Source organism: Engystomops pustulosus, chromosome 4 (genome assembly GCF_040894005.1).
Source record: "Engystomops pustulosus chromosome 4, aEngPut4.maternal, whole genome shotgun sequence".
Taxonomy (NCBI): Eukaryota; Metazoa; Chordata; class Amphibia; order Anura; family Leptodactylidae; genus Engystomops; species Engystomops pustulosus.
The window spans coordinates 223,891,690-223,899,930 of NC_092414.1; positions in this window are offsets into that span (position 1 = coordinate 223,891,690).

An 8,241-nucleotide genomic window follows, 5' to 3' on the forward strand; every position below is an offset into this window, starting at 1 on the left:
TGGTCTAGATCTTGTGGACCATCTTGTGCACCCTAGGAACCTAAGCCAAGTCATTTACACAACTTGCTAGATTTCCCAAGAAGTGAATTTGAGGGTCAACTTGTTCCTTCCTTCCCCCTTTAGGAGGGATTTGTTTAGACCGTAATCTTTATATCTATTTGGACCAACCTACTTTTAATATTAATAGAAAATTTTCCAGAAAAATGTGTCATGAGAATCTAACGAATGTGAAGGAGTTTTTGCTGCTGGGCTTCCCCTCCCTGTACTATGTAAAGTATTACTTCTTTTTCTTGCTGCTCTTAGTTTACATCATTATTATAAGTGTCAATGTCCTACTCATTGTATTGGTGCACATTAATGTCCAGTTACACCTTCCTATGTACTTTTTTCTACAAAATCTTGCCTTGGCCGACATCTTTCTCACCACCAATGTTGTCCCAAAGATGTTACAAGTCGTCCTTTGGAACGGGGTCTTCATCTCGTTCCATGAGTGTATGGCTCAGTTCTACTTCCACAGTGTTGCTGGGATTGTTGAATGTTTCCTCCTTACTGTCATGTCCTATGACCGGTATTTGGCCATTTGTTTCCCCTTACACTACTTTTCCATCATGAACATCAGGCTTCGGTTCCAGTTGGCCGTCTTGTCTTGGTTGTTGGGGTTCCTGGTAATGGCCTGTGAGATGTTCTTCATACGTGACCTGCAGTTCAGAGGACTCAACACAATTGACTTCTTCTTCTGTGACTTTGCACCTCTGCTGGAACTTTCTTCATCAGATATCTCCACCGTTGTCCTTGAAGACTTTATCTTCTCCATCCCGGTCATTATCTCGCCCTTTATTTTTATTATCGTAACATATATCTTCATCATTATCACCATAGTAAAGATGACCTCCATCTCTGGGAGGAAGAAGGTGTTTTCTACCTGCAGCTCACACCTTACTATTGTCTGCACTTATTATGGGACACTTATAGTGGTCTACATAGTCCCATCAGAAGGAACGTCCCTTAACAAGTTCCTTTCTCTGTTGTACATTTTAGTGACCCCATTGTTGAACCCCATCATATACAGCTTGAGAAATCAAGAGATCAAGGCTGCTGTGAGAAAAGTTTTTAGGAAAAAAATGACATTTTGACTTCAATGATTTGTTGTTTGTCGTCTTCTGTCAGGGTCAGAATGATTGAGGTCGCGTTGTAGCCCATAAACCACTGGGGCTCTACAACACTTAGATCTTGTTTGATGTCTCTCCCAATTCAATCATTGTGAATCCTTCACCCATGTTCGGCACGCTGAGTTCCCGTAGAATATTTTTAACCATCTTGTGTCACAAGAAGCAGTAGGTCAGTATCAAGCCAAGAAATGAGGTTCTAGAGAATTTTGCAGCTGTTAGGGTTACAGTCTTCACCTCTTGCTCCATTCTCACAACATTTAGAGAAGATGACACTGGATATAGCTGGAGCATATTCACTTTTGACTGTGAGCAGCTGGTATACATACAATATAATAGCATTGTCTTCCAAATGTAGACCTGAGCTGTTGCATCTAAGCTGCCATCATATCATCATCCATCTGGGCCGGGAGACATCGCTGGAGCTATAGGTAAGTATAGAATATCAAAGGCAGAAAAAAGAAGCAGCCCATCAGTGTCCGGAGTGTTACCGAATCTGAAAATAAAACATATGGCAGTCAAAGATAGCAAATAGTATATACACGGAATACAATATATTTATATATAGATATATATATAGATATATATATTATGTGCATGGCACTTCGGAAGATCATTATAAAAAGATATTTAAGTTAAAGAGCTCTGTGTCTCATATTCCTGTTGAACTAAGCAACAGAAAAAACGGGAACAACAGAGGACAGCGCCTCGGGTAATATAGTCGTATACTTGAGTCTTGTAGATAGTATAGAGGGTGCTCACCTTGTGAGGAGCTTGATGTTTTGCATAGATTCCCACTCCTGGGAAACGGTCCTTGGTGTATCCAATCCGGATTTGGCTCTTTATGTGGAAAACAGCAGCTCCCACAACTTTACAAACCCGAAACCAAAGGTTTCGGTAACAGCATGTATATGAAAGTAAAACAATGTAAGAGTTTGCGTGGGGTGCTAGAGTACAACCACTTGAGCCTACAAATTAATTTGTACCATTTTATTCTTCATTGATCGGTAAGATCTGAAGTAAATTACCTTTTTATTTATATTGACTGGACCGTGGTTTATATTACCTCACAGGAGGTCTCCTACATCCAAAGGCTCAAGTGGTTGTACTCTAGCGCCCCACGCAAACTCTTACATTGTTTTACTTTCATATACATATTCCTGTTGAGTCCGCTTGGGGATAATGGGGCACATTTACTTACCCAGTCCCGTAGCGATCCCGCGGTGCGTTGTCCGATGAGGATTCTGGTCCGGTTCGATTCACTAACATCGTGTTTCCGAGATCCTGCAGGTGTCGCTGCTGCGCCGAGGTCCGCCGGAGTTCACCATCTTCTTCCCGGTGCATGTGAGTGCTTGATCTTGCGACGCAAATCCTTTTGGAAATTTTGCTGTTTGTCGGAATCCGTCGGGTTGTCCGCCGGCCATGCCCCCGATTTCTGTCACGTGCAAGCCTGCGTTGATGCGTGCAATCGCGTGCGCCAAAATCCCCGGGCAATTCGGCGCTAAACGAACCCCAATGTGTCAGATTTGTGGATTTAGAAAGCCTCCCTTCTAAGTAAAGCATGGGTCCAGGCCCCCTTGTCTATTTCGGGGTACTTCAAGGTCCTGAAATTTGAGTTGAGAAAGGCCTATATCTGCCCGGATCAATTTATCTTTTATGTTGGGGCTTGTTTGAAACAGGTCATAAAGGACACCAATAATTCAGGGATTCCAGGGTGACTCCTAGCTAGTAGTGGCAAATGGGATTTAAGTGCCCTGTGGAGTTAAAAAGCCGATGGAATTGATGGACAAATGTGATCCGATTCTGGTGAGGACATTTGGGCTGTGTGGTAGTCTGCAGGGCTTTTTAGGACCTTAGGGGAATAACCTCTATACTGAACAGTTGCATGGGATCAGACACTATACTTTTTACCCTATCAAGTTGAGATTTAGGAAGAGCCTGTTTGAAGGCCGTGGTGTGGGCACTAGTGTCGTGTAGGAGACTGTTCCTATCCGTGGTGTCCAGAAAATGAATACTGTGTGGGTTAAAATGTAGTGTGAATTTTAATTCAGGCCAAACCTGATTGATCATATACGCCAATAAAGTTCCTGTGGACCATCCCAAATGCACAAGATATCGTCAATATATCTACGCCATACCAAGGCGTGTGTTTGAAGCAAGATCTGTGTGAATACAAGGTGTTCTTCAAAGAATGCCATGTATGTATTGGCGTATGGTGGAGCCACATTTGTATCACGGACTTGTAGGTAGTAGGAATCTTGGAAAAGAAAGAAATTTTCCTTGCGGATCAAGGTAAGCAAATTAATGCAGAACTGACTTGCTATAGGGCAGGGGTAGGGAACCTGCGGCTCGGGATGTGGCTCTTCTGTTGGCTGCATCTGGCTCTCAGACAGATCTTTAATAAATAGTGATGGCTGCTGTGTGTCTCTTAGACTGATCACTGGACACAGGCAGATATGTTACCGCTGCCTACGTCCTTTGTACAACCCAGGTGCCATCGCCTAAGCCTGGGTCAAAGAGAAAAAACGTAGGAGCGAAGAGGAGCTGGCTGCAGGGAGTGCTGGTAAGTTAATATTTTTTTTTTTTTGCTGTGGCTACATATCTACTGGAGGGCATATGCTGTGGCTACTTATCTACTGGGAGTATGTGCTTTGGCTACCTGTCTACTGAGGGTATGTGCTGGGGCTACCTATATACTGGGGGGCATGTGCTGTGGCTTCCTATTTACTTGGGGGCATGTGCAGTGGCTACCTATTTACTTGGGGGCATGTGCAGTGGTTACCTATTTACTGGGAGTATGTGCTCTAGCTACCTATCTGCTGGGGGTATGTGCTGGGGCTACCTGTCAGCTGGGAGTATGTGCTGTGACTACCTATCTACTGGGAGGCGTGTGCTATGGTTACCTCTATACTGGGGGGCATGTGCTGTGGCTACCTATTTACTTGGGGGCATGTGCAGTGGCTACCTATTTACTTGGGGGCATGTGCAGTGGTTACCTATTTACTGGGAGTATGTGCTGTAGCTACCTATCTCCTGGGAAGCATGTGCTGGGACTACCTGTCTACTGGGAGGCATGTGGTGGGTGTCAGGATTTGGAGTAGTGAACCCCCTGGACCACCGCGGATGATGATGTAAGCAGACACCTGGAACCGGAATCTAAGTGGCACCTGGTCTTCACCAAAGCCTGCCGCAAAGCAGGATGGTCTTGCTGCAGCGTGGTGCCACTACATCATTCCACAGGCGCAACTTGTCCAAGGTGGCAGCCAAGGTCGAGGTACAGGATCACTAGGCAGTCTCGTGGTCAGGAACAGGCAGATGTTCAAGGCAGGTGGCAATGATGCGAGGTCGGGGACGGAGCAAGAGGTCAGGGCTGGCAGTGAAGGAGCAGAATCAAGAACAGGTCCGGGGTCACAACGGGAGGTCACACTTGGGAAGGAAACACTGTGGAAAGCTTCCTCATAGGCATGGGAATGCTGGGAGCTGACGGTCTTTTTAGGAACCCGGGAAGTGGGTAGCGCCAATTAGCGGTACACTGGCCCTTAAAATCTGCAAGTGCTGGCATGCACGCGCTGGCCAGCCGGGACGGGAGCAGTAACGTGGAAAGGTGAGTGAGCTTGGAAATGGGCACCACCACAGACAGGGGCACGGGTGTGCCTGCGATCCGAGACGTAGATCGCAGGGGCACCCGTGACACTGGGACTACCTATCTACTGGGGGGGCATGTGCATATTGTACGGCTATTACGGAATAACATTTTAAAATATGTGGCGTTCATGGCTCTCTTAGCCAAAAAGGTTCCTGACCCCTGCTGTAGGGGAATATTCTTAATTTTTAAGAAGATAAACTGAGTTTGCAATAGACCTGTGTGTCAGACAATTGACTCATTATCATAGTCAGTTTTATCCATAATAACAATTGCCCAGCCTTTATCAGGTTCCCTTGAGATCAGATTGATAAAATTCTCAACCAGTGGATCATGGATTGGGGAGCATGAAACTACTCTTTGATCTTAAACCAAAGTCACTGGCTCTGATCAAGGTTTTTTTTTTTTGTTGAGGTCTCAGACTTTGAGTCTCAGAGATCAAAAAAATCTCTGGAGATCCATTTCCAATTCAAAAGTATTATTACAGCCGGAGGGGCAAAAGGATAACCCTTTTGTAACAGGTTCATTTGGGCTGGGCTAAGGGAAACAGACGAGATATTAACCACTCAGGGATTACCTGCAATCTCATTGTCATAGTTGGGGGTTGTGTTTCTGTGACATTGTCCTCCCTGGTGCGTCCTATTCCTAGTCACTCGAGAGAGAGAGGTTTTCCACTTAGAAAGACATCCAAGAAAGGTAATTATAGTAAAATATCTAATGTATCTAAACACTTCTGTGATGTACTTTCTGCTTCTTTCCGTTTCATGATTGTACGAGGCATAGAAAGGGTTAATTGTCCAACAAGAGCTGGAGACTGGAGAAAACTCCACTTATCTCTTAAGGGTTTCTGGATTATAACTTTAAATACAGCTCTCCCCATAGTCTAAATCAGTGGTGGCGAACCTATGGCACGGGTGCCAGAGGTGGCACTCGGAGCTCTCTATATGGGCACCATTGCCATCACCCCAGGGTATAGTTTGCCAGATAGGACTCAAGGCCTCTTGCAGTCCCAGGCAGCCCAGAACCCTAGAAGGAAGCTACAATGATAATTCAAACTTCTTCTCCTTCTTTCTATTGTATTGGTGTCCTCAAGTGCCTATACAATTTAAACCTGTGACACAGCAGGTAGTAAAAAGTTACTACTTAAATTTGCAAAAAATACGTGGTTTTTGGTTGCAGTTTGGGCGCTCGGTGTCTAAAAGGTTTGCCATCACTGGTCTAAATCATAAAACATGTGTTTCATTCAGTTTGTATTTTGTTACGACTAAGGAAGGTGTTCTGTCCGAAACGCGCAAACTTTTTGATATTGTGTACACTATCTTGTTTTTAATTTGATATGGAATAAAGCTTTAATGTTTTCAATGTATGCGCTGGAGAACATCCTCCTGGGTAATTCCCAATAGGCATAGGGCCGGCGAGGAAGGGACCAGTTTATTCAGCATATATAAGATGGATGAAATCAGCTTGGTCCGCCTGACATCTGTGTCATCTAGAGTCAGGTCATCTATGCACACGGATCAATCTGATCGGAGTTATATAACATTGATGGATGATAAACAACTGGATCAACTTATTATTGGCTGCCGGTGATACCGAGGTCAGAAGGTAGGTGTTCTCCTTATGGAGAGATTGACAATTAAGGCCACCTTTAAGGTGTGTGGAGACTTAAAGCCATAAATGCTGCACTAGGGAATTATGGGAAGTATGTAAATATGTTTTCCAAGGAGCTAAGGTGGAAAACAATGGGGCAGATTTACTTACCCGGTCCATTCGCGATCCAGCGGCGAGATCTCTGCGCCGGATTCGGGTCCGGCCGGGATTTATTAAGGCAGTTCCTCCGGCGTCCACCAGGTGGCGCTGCTGCGCTGAAGTTCCCCGAAATGCACTGGAATACACCGAGCCGGGCTGAGTGAAGGTAAGTGCAAGCTCCTCGACACATTTCTTTTAAAAAATGCGGTGTTTTTTTTAATCCGTTGGGTTTTCGTTCGGCCACGCACCCCGATTTCTGTCGCGTGCATGTCGGCGCCGATGCGCCACAATCGGCGCAAATTGAAAATATTCGGGTAACACGTCGGGAAAACGTGAATCGGGCCCTTAGTAAATGACCCCCAGTGCCTCCTTTTGCTACCTTGAAGGGCAGCCCCCTTAACATCAAGTATGGCTTTAAGTCTCCACACGCCTTTAAGGTGGCCTTGATTGGCAATCTCTCCATAAGGAGAACACCTATCTTCTCACCCCAGTCAATAGCCTCTCACACAGCCAAACCAGGTCCCTATGCTGTACTGTGGAGACCCAACCAGATTTTAGAGCACTGTATACACAGGGGAGTCTGTTCCTTCTGGAATAGATAGACTGGATTGGCTTAATCCCACATTGTGTTTTAAGACTTCTTGTAGGTTGTACTTGGTGTTAAGGGGGCTGCCTTTCAAGGAAGCAAAAGGAGGTATTGTTTTCCATTTAACAGCTTGGAAAACATATTTGCATACTTTGGTAATACCGAGGTGTGAGACTCTTGGCCCAACCCCCAGTCTTTGTCATATAGTGAGGGAATGAGAGCCTCCCAGTGAGCTCTGATTGGCCCTCCAACAACTCAGGAAGGAGATGGGTATAGATAACGGACACCAGACCTCTAGGACCCTGAGAGCGCAGAACCCCAATAAGTGGGAAAGTGGAGAAAGCCGTCACTATCGGAGGAAACTGAGCCAAAACACAGAACATTTAATGTGAGGGCTTGAGTTTTGTGGGATTGGATTTATTTGTAAATGACATTATTTTGGCAGGTCTGCAACGTAGTGATAAGATGTGTCTGACACAAGATATCTGCCCACTCTTAGGTTTGAAGGATTCTGTCAACTTTGGGAATAATTTTTCATCCGCGATTTGTAAGTCTTTTACTAATTAATCACAGTGGATTTTTAATCTTCTCAACAAATCCCTTTGTGGTTATTGGTGTTAGTTTTGGTGTTAGAAGCAAAACTACTACCAAAAATATTAAAAAATCATCTCATGGACAAGGAGTAGTTTCCCCTTATATGTCATTGTCCTGGTCACTGGTTCTGGAGACCTCGATCCTCATGTAAGGATTCTCAGTAGAGGAGTCAACCCACAAGCTAAACTGAGGAGCTTCATTTTTGCTTCAGATCTGAAGGGGTTTTTCAAAAACGTGCATTTTACTCCTGTCCAAGGCAAAGAAGTAAACCGCACAACATCTCCATAAGAGTCATAGGACCTTCCTTCTTGTGATTCTTCCCACTTGATAATCAGTTTTTATATAATGTCTGGTTGATGTGAACGTTACTATCCAGAGAAGTAGATTTTTTTTAGTTCATTTTTGTTCTTTAATCCTCCAACTAGCCAAATATGGAAACTCATCTACAGATGACACATTTTTTACCCTCCTTGAAGATGATGTCAGTACAGAATTACTCATGG